General features: G+C 42.3%; 1 pseudogene; it reads right to left on the minus strand.

Moving 5' to 3' along the window:
- Positions 1-17,272: 17,272 nt before the first annotated feature.
- Positions 17,273-18,128, minus strand: LOC114894312 (annotated as a pseudogene).
- Between the last annotated feature and the right edge of the window lie 2,165 nt (positions 18,129-20,293).

Genomic DNA, 20,293 nt, shown 5'->3' on the forward strand with positions numbered 1-20,293 from the left:
TTTTTTTCTTAGAACTGTATTTTAATTAAATAGGAAAACCTTCTCCATGTTAAAAAATGTTTTAAAGGGCTTCCCTGGTGGCGCAGTGGTTAAGAATCCGCCTGCCAGTGCAGGGGACACGGGTTCGAGCCCTGGTCCGGGAAGATCCCATATGCCGCGGAGCAGCTAAGCCCGTGTGCCACAACTACTGAGCCTGTGCTCTAGAGCCCGTGAGCCACCACTACTTAAGCCCACGCGCCTAGAGCCCGTGCTCCGCAACAATAGAGGCCACCGCAGTGAGAAGCCCGCACACCACAACAAAGAATAGCCCCCACCCACCGCAACTAGAGAAAGCCCGTGCACAGCAACGAAGAGCCAACACAGCCAAAAATAAAAAATAAATTAAAAAAAATATTTTAAAAATATGCATCACAAATCTGACTCCATTAGCTTAGACCATTCTAAGTCCCATTTTCCCACTCAACATCCCGACAACCTGGATTCTTTAAGCTGGTACCCAAAGAGTGTTGCTACTTCCTGGCACGTAGCTACTTTTCCTGCAAACAGAGCTCCAGTAAGCCCATTGCTTTCCCATGCACACGTGCTTGTGCTCATGCACTCATGCACACACAAGCAAAAGCCCTTTCCTGCTGTGATCATGTCCCTCCAATGTACCATCCAGAGACGTTCTCTCTCAGAAACACTTGATGAGCTGGTTGAAAAAGCAGATTCCTGGGCCCCATCTGCTTCCAGGACTCCCAGGGTTGAGTATTGGAGGTCCCATCTTTCAGTGAACTTCCTAATTGTGTTCATGGCTTGTTCCCCCTCCAGATCTGACCCTTGTAACATCGGCGGAGCCAATCGTGTGTGCACGAGTGTACGTATACACAAGCACAGACCTACACGTGCATATATCCATGCATATTCTTACCCTTTCTCATGACAGCCTGTGATTATTTTTTCACACTTAAAGTCAAGAATTAGGACTAAAAAAATAATCTCTCTAGGGAAGAGATAAAACAATCATTTTTGTTGGAAAACGAAGGTGTTTTTTCTGTTTTTTATTCACTGCTGGATGATACATGTGTGTGCATGTATGGTGTTATGTGTTATACACTATATATTACATATTTAGGAAATTTGTATTTAAATTCACAAGGCGCAGTATTCTCTGAGGGATATGAAATTCTCATTGTACAATCGCTTAACGTGATGCTTGATATTGGACCAAAGGCCAGGGTTTCTCATTGCTTTTTTGCAGTCCTAAAGAATAGAGATTTGGGGGGTGACCAGGAGCAGTGGCCCCGGGGCACCTTTGAGGAGTCTCCTAGGAGAGCCCAGTCTTACCTTATATGCTGTGTCCTAATCACCCTCCTGGAAAGTTGGGGTGGGGGAACCAGAGGTGTGTCTCTGACTCTTACGGCCTAGGAAATCCAGGCTGCTTTGATCACAGGTATCTGGCCTAGAGAAGGGAATTTACCGACCCTCTCAAAGGGGAAATATTTTCTGGACAGCAAAGTGGTATTGTGATGAAAACGCCCAGGGTTCTTTTAAAACTAATGGTGTCATTCCCTAAAGGTAACAAATGTTATAGCTTGTACTGAGGATAAAACAAATAACAAGACCAGCTAACATTGTCTGAATACCATCTCAGCCCGTCTACAAAACAGACATATTTAATCTATATACTATAAACACATAACTGTCTATACATGGACATGTATATGAGAGGCATTCAGAAGGCCTCTTAGCCTCTCTGTGCTTCAGTTACATTCCCTATAAAATGCAGATAATAAATAATACCCACCTCATAGGGTTCTTATGAGAATGATATGCATTCAAAAGTGTGAAGCACTTAGCCTGGCATATAGCATTTTTTCTTTTTAGTAATAAATCATTTCTATATCTATCTGTATAATTTATCTGTGTCCATATATATTGCATAGATTCAAATAATATATATTCCATATCTATATGATATGTAACACAATTATACATACAGATGTATGTATAATCTATACAGTTTATACATCCAAAATCTCTTTGTATACACACATGGATACCAAAAGCTTTATAATATGTAATATGTTTATTTTTATGCATTAGCATAGCTACAATATACCCATTAGTGGACCATAAATATATATGCTAGTTCTTGTAAAGCACATAGATACTGGCAGAGGAAGCAATCAGCAAATGGAACTTATCAACATCATAGTTATTATGATCTCATTTAATCCTCAAGAACTGGCAAGGTAGGTACTATTATTACCCGCTCTACCCACCAGGGAGCAGAAGCTTAAGCAAACCTGGTGATGCCCAAGGGATACGGCTCTACATGGTGCAGCCAAGCCTTGGGCATCGGCTGTCTGGCTCCAAAGTTCTTGCTGCTCCATGCTGAACAATACAGACACTTGGCACTTAATCCTTGCGGCATCCCAGGTAAGTAACTTGGCCATGACTTCCTACACTTGTTCAAAAGGTGGAAATCAGGATGGTCCCAGAGTCCGCCTCTGAGAGTGCAGACCACCCTCCCATGATTATCCTCAGGGTCCCCAGCCCGTGCCTGTGACTTTGACATCCCAGCTCTCTGACTGAGCCAGGCAGATGGTGCGTTGCCTGCATGAGGCAAAAAGCCAGGGAGAGCAAGAGAATTCCCCAGCCTCTAAGAAAGAAGAAACAACAGGACCGCGGGTAGAAAACAAGAGCAGAGACCCAAGAAGTAGGGTCACGGTGGTGCTGCGGGCAGGTGACGGTTGGAAAGCACGCAGACTCCAGTAACCCTTAAAGGAGAATTAAAAAAAAAAAAAAAAAAAAAGCAGATAGCAATTTCAGATCAGCGCACGAAACCCTCATGCTCACATCCGGAAAGGCAAACTCTCTGCAGCCACACCAGGAAGTTGTCCGGAACTGAAAAACTGGTCAGACGCACTGCATACAGCTTGATTTTTATCTCCCCCAAACACTCCTAGGCTGCCGAGCAGCAGGGAAATTCATTACTGCAAGTAGGATTTCAGCACCATAGGACACTGCCGCTCAGCGGGACAGGGCTGTCAGCTAACTGGCTTGCTGCTGCTTTTCCCTGTTTTATTTTCCTAAACTGCATGACTAGATGATGCATTGTTCTTTGGACTATTTCCTTTTTTTCCCAAGCCCTGTTCTTCCCCTCTCCCCCTAAAGACCGAGAGACATCGAGAGACAGAGCACAAGCTTTTGCTTTGTGAGAAAAGGAGGTAAGAAGGAAAAATGAAAAACCCACAAAACTTTCAGTGTCAGTTGCAATCTTCTGAGATTGAAATTCAAAATTGTTTGTGCCCTACCTGGTAGAAGAAAAAATCCTCCTTTCTTTTTATCATTTTTTCCATCACTTAGAAAAAGAATGACTCATGAAAGCTGATATAAGCAAATAATAGTGATTTCCATTTGCTCTGAGAGACTTAGACATGCAGTAGCCCGAATGGAAACACGGACAGCAAAATTCAGTGGGTAGAGAGGTCTTTTGTCTCTTTTTAAAAATTTCTCTCCATCGACATTTCAACTCTGTTATCATCTATCTTCTTCCCAACTGTGCAAACTTAGCCAACTTAATCAGCCCCTCTGGGGCTCAATTTTCATGTGGGTGAAACGAAAGGGTTTTGGTGAGAATTAAATGCGGTGTGTAGCACTGAGAGGTTTGGTTCTGGAAAAGTCACTCACCTCCCACTTGGCAACAAAAATCGAACCCCATGTTAAAAAGTGAGACATTGGATTTTTTAATGGCAGGAGGGAGTTCCAAGCTAGGTTGAATTTGGAGAACCACGGAGAATGCTCACCTATTGAAACTGTTCTTGGAAACCATCATAGTGCTCTGGAGTCTGCATGCACGCCACCCAGAAAACAGCCCGGAAGACTCTGCTTTGGGTTTGCAGATCCGCAAATGCACATCCCCCCCAATGCCAGGCAACACAGCATTAGAGCCACTCTACCCCAGGTGTGAATCTCAGCGCCTACACTTGGTTGTGGGCCAATGCACTTAACCAAATGAAGCCCCCCTTCCTTGTTAGTAAAATAGAGAAAAATAGAATTACCTTGAAGGGCAGTTGTGAGAAAAGGGTAAGAAAATGCACATAAACTGCTCTGAACATAGAAGATGTGCACTAAATATTCACCCCTCCTTTTCTCCTTCATTAGCCTCAATATATTACCATCTAGAAAGTTCTGTTCCTTCCTGGTTTAGAGGATTTAAAGTAAAGCAAAATGGGGACTTCTCTGGTGGTCCAGTGGTTAAGACTTTGCCTTCCAGTGCAGGGGGTGCAGGTTCAATCCCTGGTCGGGGAGCTAAGATCCCACATGCCTTGCGACCAAAAACCCAAATCATAAAACAGAAGCAATATTGTAACAAATTCAATAAAGACTTTAAAAATGGTCCACATCAAAAAGAATGTGTTTTAAAAAAATAAATAAAAAAAAACCCCACAAAGTCTTATAGGTACCAAAACCCACCCTCCACAGAGCTTTGGAATTTCGGTGGCTAGTGTTGAGTCAGGGTGATTGGCATGCAGCCTAGACTTTGAGAGCTCCTGCCTTAGATCTCATCAACTCTAGAGGTTCTTATACCCAGCTGCACAGTAGAATCAGGTGGGATGCTTTTGCCAAAAATCCATGCCTAAACTTCATTCCCAGGGGTTCTGATTTAATTATCTAGGTGGGCCGGGTTGCCATACTCTGCGAACTATTACTAACCCATCCTCATTTTACATACGAGGAGCCTGGGGCTCAAAAAGAGGAAGCGACCCACCCAAGCAGTTAGCTGAAAAATCCAGGATTCCAACCCAGGTCTAAAGGATTCCAACGTCTGTACTCTTTTAACTGCCCTATCAACCCAAAATGATGCTAAAAGGTACTTTCTAATCTCCAAGAGAACTCAAAAGTTGGGAAAGTTAAAGTATCAATACTAAAATGTAGAGCATGATTTTCCTTGGGAGGTCAGTCTTTTATCCCAAACTCAGACTACCTGGGGGAAAGACTTTCCGTATAATGTGAGATTAGCATAGATCCTTTCAGTTGCAGGGGCAGAAACCCAACTCAGATTGGCTCAACAACAGCAAGAAACATTAAGCCCTGACTTTAGGCATGCCTGACTCCACCAGCATGCGATGCTGTCAGAGCTCTATCTTTCTCCATCCCTCCGCTCTGTTTCACATTGTGTTTAGCCCTCATATATTTTTTCATACTTCCAATTGCTCCCTCCGTTTGGTGGGGTAGTTGCCATCTGGCAGCCTTGAACCTATATTGCTTCATCTTAGAAAAACCAGCTAAAGTTATGGCTTCTTGCTCACACAGTGAAACCATGTAGTGAAGACATAGCAAAAGCCAGGGAAGGATTCTGATTGGTCCTCCTTGGACCAATCACTGTGCCTGGGAGGGTTGGGGTGCTCTGATTGGCCAAGTTTGGATTAGCATCCTCATAGAGGTTTCCATTCTTATGGTATAAGACAAGGAACAACCCATCAGGGCATAGGAGTGTGGCATTGCCAAAAAAGGAAAATGTCCCTATATGTAGATGAAAACGACAAGTGCATGCATGCTATAATCCATGACCTTGAATTCCAGCCTTGGGGCTTAATGGCATGATTAAAATGAAAACTTCATCCCAGACATGAACTGAGTAATACTAGAATACTTCATTTCTTCTCCAAACTTTTCTCTTCACGTCGTGTGCTAGTAAAATTGGGGAAGAAACACTGCCTGTAAGACTCCAAAGCATCACTGAAATTTAATTTACTCAACATAACCATGACCGTAGCCATTAAGAATAAGTATTCTCTCCATCTGGGAAAGTGCTCAGCTAATTTTTGAAACCTTGAAAAAATGAAGACCACAGACATTGCCCATCCCGAAATCGCTCTTATTTAGTTTGACTGCCTGCTGAGCTAATGACCCACTGACTGGGTTTTAGGCTTTTGAAAGCCGAGTTCTAACATCATACTATCATCTCAGAGATAGCAGCCTGTCTCTAATCAATTTTTTATTTGTTAACTCATTGCTTCTCCTGGATATAAAAGTAACACTCCTCTTTTTAATATTAAAAATAAAACTTTAAATCAGGGCCTAATCCAATGCCAAACTGTTTAAATTCACTACCTCCAAGACCGCTTCACTTCTGGAGAAGTCATGCTCTAAAATAAAGGAGGATGGTACTATGGGGAAAGAGTGACATGCCATATGTATGTTCTTTTTTTTAAAGCCTTTTGCGAGCATAGCGGTAAAAGATTCATGTGCAACTGTGTACCGTACATCATGTGAGTTCCAGGAACACATCCACCGAACAGCTGTGCTCCTTACCTCGGGAGGGGCTGCTCTCAAAGGCTCTCTCTCTCCATCACTCTCCTCTCTGTCCTGTAAGCCTGGTGTGTTGACTCTTGGGGATTTGGAAACCATCAATAAGAGACAGTGCCATGCAAAGACGTTGGGAGTAGGGGTGGTGTCCAGATGCCACTCAAGGGAAGCCTTGCACCCAGGGGCTGCTCAGAAGGCCAGGAGTGCATCCACCCAAACTTCTGGGTGTTGTTTACTTGTCTTCCACACACAGAGTGGGAAAAACAAAATATAATAAATAAAATACAGTCGGATGCAAGAATACCCACCAGGATATGGGATTGACTGTAAGAACAGGAAGCAGATCGGTGATGGCCCTGGGCCAGGGTGGGGATGGGGGTAGAACAGGGAAGGACTACAGAAGGCCACCAGGAAACCCTTGGGGGTTCACTATTTTGATCTGGGTGATGGTTTTGGTGGTATATACATATGTCCGAACTCATTAAATTGTATACTTTGTGTGTAGTATGTAATTAAATTTGTTTTTCTCCTGTTAATCTGCCTTATTTCATTTGTATTGTTAGACCAGCCACAGGACCTAGAAGGGTAGAAAGAAAATGTTTCCTTCCCAACACAGGAAAGGCAACACTTAGAGTCCCTGTGTTTATTTGTTCACAGAAGTGGTGATCCCACACTGGCAAACCATGACCCTCCACTGTCCCATCCTGTGTGTAAGCCAGAATGACCACTGATAGGTGAAAAGGAAGACTCTTCAAATAATTATTTATTGGGTTACAGGAAAGCCCAAACAAACTCTTTGGCCAACCCATGCTCTGCAGATGCCCTACTATGAACTTTTCACCTATTTTCTACAAGTATGGATTTCATAACACCTGAGGGATGATAACTGGATTTGTAATCTTATCAGGGTCCATGGCACTTGCTCGGAGTCTGACTGATCTGGTATCAAAGCCTGGGTCTCCCATTATATCTCTGGGTGACCCTAGAGATGTCACCTGACATTCAGGAACCAAAGTTTCCTCATATGATAAAAATAGGATAAATGAAACCACCCCCCCCGCAAAGGCTATGAAGAGAAGTAAATGATACAATAAGTAAAATCCATAGCGCTATGCTTCTCACGCATCTGGGGTACAAGAAAGCTTATCCTTATTGCCATTGTGATTATTCTTGTTCCAGGTACTTTCTACAGCCTGATAAATTTGGTGGGTTTGGGGGGAAAGGGCTCCTGCAGGAAGAAGATGGTCTTGACATTCCTGCCTTCAGAGGGGGAAAGGGCAGGTTCAGGACTTTTGAGTGATCTAACTCAACAGATATGTACATTTTTCTGACTCCCTGGCATGGCTCTCCACTGGGACAATGTTTCTCTACTGACAGATTTCCAAATGTAACGGGGAAAAAGAAAAAAAATGTATATATTGTTGCTGAAAAAAAAAGAAAAAGGAAGACTTCATTGAAAGCCTGGGGGCATTTCAGAACCAATGTAATCAAATCCATGTCTCTGCTTGAGAATGAGAGTATTTGAGATGTAGTGTGGGTTGGGTAGGTGGGAGTGTGGACAGAGGAAGACACCGTAAACTTGAAGAGCTATGCGTGTCTCTTGTACCACTTTCATGTCTCACCTTGAGGCACTCTCCTTAAATCCCAGGGCCATACATTTTTCTGAACCTCTCTCCTTGACTGATGCCCCAGATGACACTGACTGCTTAATGCCCAGCTGACCAATGAGGATAAAAATAATTTACATAAACTCAACACATCTGATCTGCCACTTGCCTCTATGAAACTCAGTTTCCTTATCTGAAAAATGGGCAGAGCAATGAAACATATCTCATAAGGTTGTTTAGAGAAAGAAATGAGACCCTGCCTAGGGAAAGGTAGGTTGTGCTTGACACAAAACTGTATCCTTTAGCCATTATTATTATCAGGGGAGAGAAAAAAGTCTCAGGAGAACTCACATGATATAAGAATCCACTTCTCAGAGAGAGAACGCTCCTATGGGAATGTACATTGGTGCAGCCACTATAGAGAACAGTATGGAGGTCCCTCAAAAAACTAAAACTAGAGTTGCCATATGATCCAGCAATCCCACTCCTGGGCATATGTCCAGACAAAACTATAATTCAAAAAGATACATGCACCCCTATGTTCATAGCAGCACTATTTACAATAGCCAAGACATGGAAACAACCTAAGTGTCCACTGACAGAAGAATGGATAAAGATGTGGTACGTATATACAATGGAATCCTACTCAGCCATAAAAAAGAATGAAGTAATGCCATTTGCAGCTACATGGATGGACATGGAGATGATCATACTAAGTGAAGTAAGTCAGAAAGAGAAAAACAAATACCATATGATGTCACTCATATACGGAATCTAAATATGACACAAATGAACCTATGTTTGAAATAAAAACAGACTCACAGACATAGAGAACAGACGGGTGGTTGCCAAGGGGAAGGGGGTGGAGGAGGATTGGATGGGGAGTTTGGGGTTAGCGGCTGTAAACTGGTATACATATAATAAATGAACAACAAGGTCCTGCTGTATAGCACAGGGAACTATATTCAGTATCCTGTAATAAACCATCATGGAAAAGAATTTTTTTTAAAGTGAGAAAAAAAGAATCTACTTCTCAGAACCCATTTTGATGAGACTTTGATAGAGACCTGAGTCAAAATTAAGAATAAGAAGCACACATTTTCCAAATTACTTCGAATTGCCCAAAGATATCTTCTATTTTACTGATGGATAAATATGACCAAAAATGTGTGTGTGTTGAGTGAGATTGAGAGATTTCTCACACAAAGTAGATATGACTGAACTGAAACTCAATCTCAATAATTTCCCAAACTCCTACAGTCCAACCAGTTGCCATATTCTACAAACCAAACTCAAACTGGACACTGTGTCCGGCTTCTAATTTCTTGAGCATTTTCTCAAATCTAAATTAGCTATTAAGAATAAAATAAAGAAATATGCAAGTAAATTAATTAAATAAGCAAAGCTCTTGGTGACTAAGATTTCTTCCAAAGGAACATTATAAGTTATTCCAGGTGACACTCTCCAGTCTTTGTCTTATAAATATTCATTCATTCAATAATTTTTAATGAAGCACCTACAATTAAAAGTCCGATATGGTACTCATGCCTCTTAATAACCTGGCCCCATTTAACCCCTTCTTCCCCTCTCATGAGTTCCAGGATTCAGTTGTACCAAATAACTTAATTCACCAAATACTCCAAGGCTTACTTTCACCCATATGCCCAATTTCTTTTGCCTACAGGGTAAATTCTTACACACTGTTAAATTCTCAACTTTGAACTATTAAAAAGAAAATAGCTTAAGTGACTCAAATAGAGCAAAAGACTTGACTTGGCTAATATGCTTCAGGGACCATCTGAACTTGGTAACTCAAGGCGAGGTTGGAATTCTATAGGGTGAGGACAAGGGAGGGGTACATGACTTCAGGAACAGATTGGACATGTAACAGTTTTCACCTTTAACTTCTGTAAAGGTATGGTTGGAAAAGTTAGAGATTTTTCTATTTTATCATGCCTCTTGTGCAGGAGTGTTAGTGATCCCATTCTGATAACTATCCAGCAGTGCATTAAAGAGATTGCAAGCCTTGAGATCTGTCAGTCAAGTTCAGGAAGAGAAGAGGTGGAAAAAATAGGGAGGAGAAAAGATTCAAGGGTCAAAGTCAAGGGGAATGCTCTATTGTGCCTATTTTGTTTTACAGTTCTCCTCTTGGTTAAGTTTAACACCTTTCATTGTTGACTAAATGGGTTAGGAGAGAAAACAAGGTTACAGGGATGTATAGGACTCAGGAACAGACCAGAGTTGGTTGAAGGGGCTGTTTGTTCTTTGATCTTTAACTCCTTAATCATAGCTTGCACCATCTGTTTGGACAGGGCAATACTGTTGATCTTAATTAATCATGATGGAATACACTTGATGAGGGCTATTTCTAGCAGGAGGAAAAGAAAAAAAAAAAGATCCCTAGCCCTTGGGGGAAAAAATGCACATCCAGGACTGTAGCCCTCTTGGGACTAACCAGGAAAAAATACCCCATCCTCAGCCACCTAAAGCTGATCCATGAGTCCAAGAAGCCAAGACCATGTTGTTCATTTGACAAATGTTCTGGTTGGCTTCACAGATGGTTTGATTCAACAAAAAGATACCAGAAAGTTTTATGGGAATGTACGCAAAGCAATCATCACTGATGACGTTGCGTGTGCCTCCCGTAGATGCCAGGAGGTTGTCCAATGTCGGCCGATGATGGTAAACTGCCTTCTGGAGTCCCTGCATTTCTCAAGCAACTATGTCAACATTTGTACTGGCAATCTTGGTAGCTTGTGTGACTTGATAAATGATAACAAATACCTCACCCCAAAAATCTGCAACTAATATTGAAGTTACAGTGAAAATTCAATGGTTCCTTCCAAAGATTAGGCCAAAAATAAAAAAGGATGTCTGCTTTCATCACTTCTATTCAATATTGCATTAGCGGTCCTAACAAGTATAATAAAATAAAATAAAACAAAAGTTATAAAGTTTGAAAGGAAGAAATAAAACTCTACTCACAGATGACAGGATTTTACATGTAAAAACACCTAAAGGATTCTACAAAAAAAATAAATTCTAGAATAAACAAGTAAATTTAGCAAGTTGTAAAAGATAAAATTAATATACAAAAATCAATTGTATCTCTGAAAACTAGCAAAGAACAATTGGGAAAAATACCATTTACAAAATCATGCAAAATATAAAATACTTATAAACTTAACAAAAGACATGCACCGAAAACTGTAAGATATTGCTAAGAAGGATTATAGAAGACTTAAAATATGGAAACTATGCAATGCTCATGTATTAAAAGACTCAATAGTACTAAGATGTCAATTGTTTCTGCATTTATTTACAGATTCAGCATAATATTTTTCAATATCCATAAAAACATTTTGTAGAAACTGACATGATGATTCTAAATGTATATTGAAATGCGAAAGACTAAGAAGAGCTTGAACAATTTTGAATAAGAACAATTTAGAGGAAAAAAAGTTAAAGGATATACTCTAATTGGATTCAAGATCTACCATAAATTGACAGTAAGAGGATAGACATACAGACCAGTAGAATAGAACAGAAAGTCTAAAAATACATATGTGAACAAATGGTTTTTGACACAGGTGACAAAGCAATCAATAAGAGTGTTTTCAACAACCCCTGATATTAAACAAAACAAAAATCTTCACCACTCCCCCACTCTTATTGGTTGAGCTAGATCACAGACTTATCCCAAAAGCTAAAACAATATTCTAGAAGAAAACATAAGAGAATATCTTCATGACCTTGCAGTAAGCAATGATTTCTTAGAACACAGAAATACTAACTATAAAAGAAAAAAAACAGAACCTGATCAAAATTTTAAATGTCTGTTTATCAAAGGGTGCTAAACATATCATAAATAGGCAAAATGTTGACTGGGATAAAATATTCATAATAAATATATGTGACAGGGCTTCCCTGGTGGCGCAGTGGTTGAGAGTCCGCCTGCTAATGCAGGGGACACGGGTTCGAGCCCTGGTCTGGGAAGATCCCACATGCAGCGGAGCAACTGGGCCCATGAGCCACAACTACTGAGCCTGCGCGTCTGGAGCCTGTGCTCCGCAACAAGAGAGGCCACGACAGTGAGAGGCCTGCGCACCGCGATGAAGAGTGGCCCCTGCTCACCACAACTAGAGAAAGCCGTTGCGCAGAAACGAAGACCCAACACAGACAAAAATAAATTAATTAATTTAAAAAAATTAAAAAATATATATATATATATGTGACAAAGAGCTTACATGCTGAATACATTAAAAAGAAAAAGCTCATACAACCCAATTTTTAAAAATGGGCAATAGATTTAATCATATACGTCACAAAAGAAGGTATACCAAAGTTCAATCAACTCAAGAGAGAGTGTTGAACATCATTAGTTACGAGAGAAATGCAAATTAAAACAAATATGAGAGCTTCTGGAAGGATGAGCATATTTATATCTTTATAGGCATATGGGTTATACAGGTATGTGAATTTGTCAAATGTGGTTGATCTGTATGATCACACACTGTGCATTTCATTGTGTATAAATTATACTTCAAAAAAAAGACCTTGGTATATTTTTAAGAGGCATTTCAATGTTCTACAGGTCATCAACCCTCAGAAGAATCAAAATGGAATTTCTGAGCATTGGTTCACATTCTCATCTCTTATTCTAGCTGAAGGTCTGAACAATGTGGTTGGTGCTTAGAATAATGAAATACAGTCCCCAACTTACAATGGTTAGACCCAGCATTTTTCGACTTTATGATGGTGCAAAAGCAATGTGCATTCAGTAGAAATCATATTTCAAATTTTGAATTTTGATCTTTTCCCCAGCTAGCAACATGTAGTCCGATTTTCTCGTGTGATGCTGGGCAGTGGCAGTGAGCCCCAGCTTCCAGTCAGCCACGAGATCTCAAGGGTAAACAACCACTACCCTTACAACCATGCTGTACCCATACAACCATTCTGGTTTCCACTTTCAGTACAGCATTCAGTAAGTTCCATGAGATATTCAACACTTTATTACAAAGTAGGCTTTGTGTTAGATGACTTTGCCCAACTGTAGGCTAATGTAAGTGTTCTGAGCATGGCTATGGTAGGCTAGCTATGGTGTTCAGTAGGTTAGGTGTATTAAATGTATTTTTTTTAATTCTCTATACTAACCACTTTTATGCATACATTCTTTTCTTTAAAATAATTTCTATAGATTTATTTATTTTTATTTATTTTTGGCTGCACTGGGTCTCCGTTGCCGCACGCGGGCTTTCTCTAGTTGCGGCGAGCAGGGGCTACTCTTTGTTGCGGTGCGCAGGCTTCTTCTCATTGCGGTGGCTTCTCTTGTTGCGGAGCACGGGCTCTAGGCGCGCGGGCTTCAGTAGTTGTGGTGCGCGGGCTCAGTAGTTGTGACGCACAGGCTTAGTGGCATGTGGGATCCCAGGGAAGTCCCTTAAATGCATTTTTGACTTTTGAGATTTTCAACTTACAGGATGTAACCACAACATAAGTCAAGGAAGACTAAAGTCACAAGGTCAGAATGTCATTTCTGTGATGGGACTGTAGTGAAAGAGATTCCCTTTTGAAGCTGGCAGAGTCATCCTTTACTAGTCTGGGAAGAGGGCTAGAAGTTGTACCCATCAGTGGGTACTCTTGCTGGAATATAAGTGAACTCTTCCCCAAATGTACAAAGGGGTTGAAGACAATTCACATAACTTGTCTGTCGTAAATATTCCTTCTGCCTTCAGATGACCTATAAAAAACCTTTACTGAAAGTTGATGAGTCTGTTCTGGCTCTACCTCTTTGCCAAGAAATCATATAGAAGAGAAATCAACCCATAAACGTTAAAAAAAAAATAGACTGGGGGGGGCGGGTACAGATTGTAGAAGATTTAGAACTCTATTCATACCCAGGATGACTTATTTGGCTCTGAGCATGCACCATAAAAAATACAGTGTTATTTTCATACATTAGTTATAAGACAAACTTTCCCAAAATGATGCAGCTCATTAGCTAAGGATATTTCTCAGTAGATTTGTTATATTAAAAAGGCACTGTGTCTACTATGCTAATCAACTATGTTGTACTAAAACTCCACGTAGATTAATTAAATGCATTACTTGCCAAAAGGAATGTGATGTATATACAGCACACACACACACACACACACACACACACACACACACACACACACGAGCCTTATAATAATGGAAGGGTGTAAATTACTAAAAGTCCTCTCTCCCTGAGCCAAATGCTTTTTTAGTTCCTGCCTACGTGATTTTAAACAGAACTGAAAGAAACAATCCCTTCACAGCTGAGCTGACCACTTCTGCAAATAATAGCACAATGATATGCTTGTGTCTCTGGGTCTAAAAGCACTTTAGGTGTCTGGCACTAGGGTGAACATTTGCTTCAGATTTTAGTTTTAACCTGGGATTGTAGAAATGAGTCTGTCACCTGCCCTCACAATCTCTCCAAGAAAAATAAATGTCCTAAATGAAATTTTTGTGCCCACCAAACCCCCAGCCCATTCAGGGCAAATACTCGCGACTTGAGTTTAAGAATCTGTAAGAGAAAGAACTAAGGTCACTAATCATTCCCTACTCCTCCCTTCCCCTAAAAATAAGTTGATCAGGCAGCTGGATTGTCAAGAATCGTCCTTTGCAGTAGAACTCCACCCCGCACTCAAGGCACACAGAGGGAGGAAGGCCCCAGGGATGGGGCTGGACAGGGCAGAGACACTAGTTCCCACATTTCTTTGTCACATCCTTGTTGAATGACTTTGGACAAGCTAGTTAATCTCCCTGTGCCTAGTTTTCTCATTTGTAACTGAGACTGTTGTGAGGGTTACATGAGTAAATTTCTGGGACGTGCTCAGAGCCGCCTAGCACAGAGGGCTAAAACATTCTTAGCTTCTGCAATCCTGAATGCCTTAGCCTCCCCCTCTGTTCCGTAACCTACATGGTCTCTAGAAGACCTCCCAGCTCTAGCATCCCAGGACCATTTGGCCATTCACTGCATTCACTCCCCCAGGTCACCATCCCCACCGCAAATCTCACACCTGGAAGCTTACAGAAGTCCCCTTCTCTGAGTCAAATGTCACTCCACCTACTTCCAGGATACAGCTGGTATCATTTCCTGATTGCAGGAAGTGATGTGTTGTTGTGTTTAAGAACGTAAGATTTGGGGGTTTCCCTGGTGGTGCAGTGGTTAAGAATCCGCCTGCCAATGCAGCGGACACGGGATCGAGCCCTGGTCCAGGAAGATCCCACATGCCACGGAGCAACTAAGCCTGTGCGCCACAACTACTGAGCCTGCGCTCTAGAGCCCAGGAGCCACAACTACTGAAGCCCACGCGCTTAGAGTCCATGCTCTGCAACAAGAGAAGCCACTGCAATGAGAAGCCTGAGAAGCCTGAGTACTGCAACCAAGAGTAGCCCCTGCTCACCGCAAGTAGAGAAAGCCCGCGAGCAGCAACGAAGACCCAACGCAGCCAAAATAAATAAATTTATATATTTAAAAAAAAGAACATAAGATTTGGAATGAGACAGAACTGCTTTCGTTAATCAGCTTTGTAACTTATCAAGAGACTTTGGGAAGGCATCTCAGAGCCTCAGTTTCCTCTTTGGTTAAATGGAGATAATAAGAGTTCTGGCATCAGACTGCTATTGGAAGGATTACATTTTCTACATGTGAATGTAGAAAATATTTGGCACCGTGCATTTTAAGCATTCCCTAAATAATCTAAAAATACATAATAATAGCAGTGGTAGCACTGCCAAAAGAAATAAGCATTCATGCACTCCAGACAGAAATAAAAACATAGAAATTTAAGGAAATATAAATACCGATGCTTGAAGGGATGACAGGTAGTGTAATAAAGTATTGAACCCAATTCTGTCATTCTATAGCTTTGTGACCTTGGGCAAGTTTCCTGTGAGCCTCAATTTCCCTATTTGCAAAATTTATACAATGTCACCTACCATAAGCATTGGGCGCTTATCACGTAGGAGGCATGAGCTATATGGAATCTGATGTAGTTAGTCTCAAGGACGTACTTCGGTCCACTGCTGTCGGTCCCGTGCCATGCATGGCTTAGGGTTTCCATGTGGGAATAACTTCCTGGCATAGAGACATTACTGAAGGATCCACTGACATTGGTGAACAGCAAGAGCAGGAAACACTGACATGTAAAATCAAAGAGTAAACTTTCTGGAACGTGGACAGGAACGCATAGGAGAAAAGGGGTTATGAACAAGTCAGTCAGTCTTGCTGGCTGTTCTTGCCCCATTACAAGGGTGTGTTCATGGCCCTTTCTGCTGCTCGTGGTAAATCATTCTTGAAAGTAAAATAAGCACTAATGAGTTTACATGCATAGCATATGCAAATACTATGAGTGGTGTTCCAAGAAATAGCAAATTTTGGAAGCAAAATAAGTCGTTAAATAGTCCATTTCAACGTGTAATTCTTCGTAGGGCTGTGAATCTTGCTAGGAGCTATAATCACTGCATTATTCAAATACTATCCAATAATGTGCACTTGTGTATTCCAGGGTTTGATTATTCACTGTAGGCTACAGAGGTTTGTAAGACAAAACATACTTGGATAGATATATAGCGATAGAAAGACAGAAAAATAGATATGGATAGATGATAGATAGATATAGATAGATAGATAGATGATAGATAGATAGGATGATTTATCTCTAAGAAGGGAAGGGGCGGGCTTCCCTGGTGGCGCATTTGTTAAGAATCCGCCTGCCAGTGCAGGGGACACAGGTTCGAGCCCTGGTCTGGGAAGATCCCCACATGCCGCAGAACCACTAAGCCTGTGCACCACAACTACTGAGCCTGCGCTCTAGAGCCCGTGAGCCACAACTACTGAAGCCCGCGCACCTAGGGCCCGTGCTCCACAACAAGAGAAGCCACCGCAGTGAAAAGCCTGCACACCGCAATGAAGAGTAGCCCCCACTCGCCACAACTAGAGAAGGCCCACGCGCAGTAACAAAGACCCAATGCACCCAAGAATACAAATAAAATAAAATAATTTTTTTTTAAAAAAGGGAAGGGGCACATATATGAAACAACATGAGCCCTAACACCCAACTTTGGGTGTTAAAACCAACCCAAGATGTGTTTGGTCTCTTCCTTAACAATTCGACCAATGACAATACAAAAGGAAAGGCATTTTTCCACGTCTGGACCATTTTGTCACAAAAGAAAGATCAGGATATTGGATTGGGCACTGAACGTCTTGCGCTTTAAAGTTTCAACTTAAGAATGATAATTTTAAAATATTAAACATCTGAGGAATTATCTCTCCATTTTAAAAGTGATTTTTTTTTTTAAACTGGCTTCATTCACTTTATTTTTCTCATAGAAAACTATGTTGTGGCTACAGCTGGAGCCTGGGTCCTCTGCATGGAAACTCTGATGTGGGTCTTTACAAGACGGTCAGTGAATTCCTGATACGGAGACTTGGTGAACACCGTCTCTTTCCAGAGATCAGGAGTGAGATAACCGTAGGTCTTGGAAATGGCATCGAAAGTGGTCTTGGCGAAGTTGCCCAGCGTGGCGGTGCAGCCCCTGGCAGAGGTGTAGCGGCTGTCAATTCCAGCCATTATCAGTAGCTTCTTGGGCACAGGGGCTGAAACGATGCCAGGGCCCCTGGGGGCAGGCATGAGGCGCACCAGCACAGAGCCACGGCGGCCAGTCACCTTGCAAGGGACGGTACGGGGCTTGCCAAGCTTGTTCCCCCAGGAGCCTTGCCGCACGGGGACAATGGAGAGCTTGGCCTGAATGACGGCCCCACAGATGGCAGTGGCTACCTCCTTAGAGCACTCGACACCCAAACCAACATGTCCGTTGTAATCCCCAACGGCGACAAATGCCTTGAACCCGGTCCGCTGGCCAGCACGGGCCTGCTTTTGCACAGGAGTGATCTTCAAAACCTCATCCTTGAGGGATGCCCCCAAGAAAACGTCAACGATCTCAGGTTCTTTGATGTGCAGAGACAAGAGACAGATCTCCTCCAGGGACTTGATCTTCATGTCCTTGACCAGGCGGCCCAGGTTAGTGATGGGGAGCCACTCCTTGCCCTCGGCCTCGCCTCCGCGAGCTCCGTGGCTTTCAGCCCTGGCCCCGGACGCCGCTGACAAAGCCTCCATGGAAGCCACCGCTGCCTCCCATTCCAGGGCCCCCGGGGCCTCCGGGCCCATCGGCAGCACTGACATCATCCATTTGGTGTCTTTCCGGAGAAGAAGAGCTAAAAGTGATTCTTATTTGAAATTTATTTTTGCTGACGATTTCTATGATGAAATGTCTGTATCAGGAACTCTTACATATTACTGAAATATCTAACCTTGTCACAATATATCAGTTCCTAAAAATGCATGATAATGCATTTTTGTTACAGAAAACCTCTAAGCCATCTCCTATAACCCTATCGTTGAAAAAAAATTATCCACTTTTTATCATGATGGTCATCTGTTATTGTTTTTAAAAAACACATAATAGCGTTATAAAAAGTATAGAACGACTTATGGGAAATTCCTGAGGATTTCTAGGAATTTCATCTTCTTTTTCCCCAAGTCCCTAAGATGAAGCTATTGAGATTAAGTCATATGTTCACCTAATAAGTGTTCATTTTGCACAAGCTAGGTTGTCTATGGTGAGAACCAGCTTTCTGTCTGATGGTAGAGACAGGCACTAAATAAATGTAAAAATAAGAATTAGAAATTGTGCTGGACATGTGTAGTAGAAACTGTGATGGGGACGACAGCTCGGCTCACAAATGTTCCCCAGCGACTGCGTTTGTGCTGCCTCCTCCCCTTCTCCGTGGGGAGGGCTCTGTCACAGGGTCAAATGGAGCAGCAGGCCCCCACCTCCTCACCCAAGTGCAGACACCTGATGCAAACTGGCCAATCAGAATGCTCCATATGCTGGACCCCAGTGATTGGTCCAGAGGTGGTCATGTGACTGAAATGTGGGCCTCACGGTCCTTTCCTGGGGTTTTGGGAGCTGGAGCTTAGAAAGAGGGTCCTTCCCTTTTCTTCTGAAAACTACGCAGCTGAGAGCCCAGAGCTATAGCAGCCATCGTTCCAGCCCAAGGATAAAGCTATTATTATTTGAGAGGTCAAGTGCTCATACATAGAAAGGTGAAGGATGAAAAAAGAAGAGAGAATATTGATCCCATTCTATTCTGTTTCCTATCATGGTTCCCATTATTACATGAACCACTCAGCCTTTCTTTTAACTGAATGCAGATAAAATTAGGCTTCTGCCAATCCAGATATTTTTTACCAATAAAGAATCAGGGAAGTATCACATGCCATGAAAGAGAACCAGAGGGCTCAGGTACACTCTTTGGGACTTCTACATCCAGTGGGGGAGAAGGCAAGCAGACCGTGATGAGGTGATGTTTTCCTACTGACAGAAGCGCAGGTTACTGAGATTAAACGAAGGGGCGTCCCTGTTGGGTAGAAACTCCCACTCTGTGCTTCATTTCTGGGCCCTCACTGAGAACTGGCCTCGTGCCAGTGCTAGGAAGATACACCCACAATTCCATTCAGCTCTTGCCTCGGTAGAGGCTTGGGGGCCTTCAGTGAAGAGTTTCTGAGCCTCGAAGTTTGAAGAAATGCACCCGTATATGGCGGTCGGAGCCATCCTGGGGCATAAAGGGGGAGGCCCTGGAGGTAGGAACTGAGCGCCAGAGGCCTGCATTTGACCAATTAGAAGACATTCCACTTTGCTCCCCTTTGTTATTCACTCACTCGGGATGACTTGGTTTCAAGGTGGCCCTTTAGAGAGCTGGGCAAGCTTTCAGGCCGGCTTCTTTGTGAACAGTTCGGCTGCCCAAACCAAACGTGAAACAAAGCCAATCTTGGTGCTCCGGCTTAATGGGAAACCTGAGCCATCTGTGGGTGTTCCTTCTAGTTGATTTGCTTCTTTGGCAAGTATTAAACAGCCTCTTAAAGATCCAGAGAAATTATGAAAATGGGTATTAACATTAAAATCAGAGTACAATTAGAACATTTCACTGCATAATTGTTTGGCAGGACCTGCAAGGAAACAGAGGATTTCCAGCTCTGTGATTTATTGCTCACAGGTCTGACTTTTCAGAATCTCCAGGGCCAGAAACACAGTCTGGGAGTGGGGCCCCTGACATGACAATACAATTGGACCATGGTTAGAAACTTATACCGTCTTTGTCTGATTCCTGGCAAACCTTCTTTTGAGCAGTCGCATCGGCTTTATGGAAGCCAACCAGAGCTCGATCCAGATGAAGGGAACATGCAGAGATGTTGGAGAAACCTTTGTGCCACGCTCCCGTGTCTTTGTCAGAAAAAGTATTCTGCGTCCGCTTGTAATTAGCACTACGACAGGCGTCAGAGAAAATGGCTGAT

The sequence above is a fragment of the Monodon monoceros genome, unplaced genomic scaffold, assembly GCF_005190385.1.
Source record: "Monodon monoceros isolate NGI ecotype Baffin Bay Population unplaced genomic scaffold, NGI_Narwhal_1 Super_Scaffold_13, whole genome shotgun sequence".
Classification (NCBI taxonomy): Eukaryota; Metazoa; Chordata; class Mammalia; order Artiodactyla; family Monodontidae; genus Monodon; species Monodon monoceros.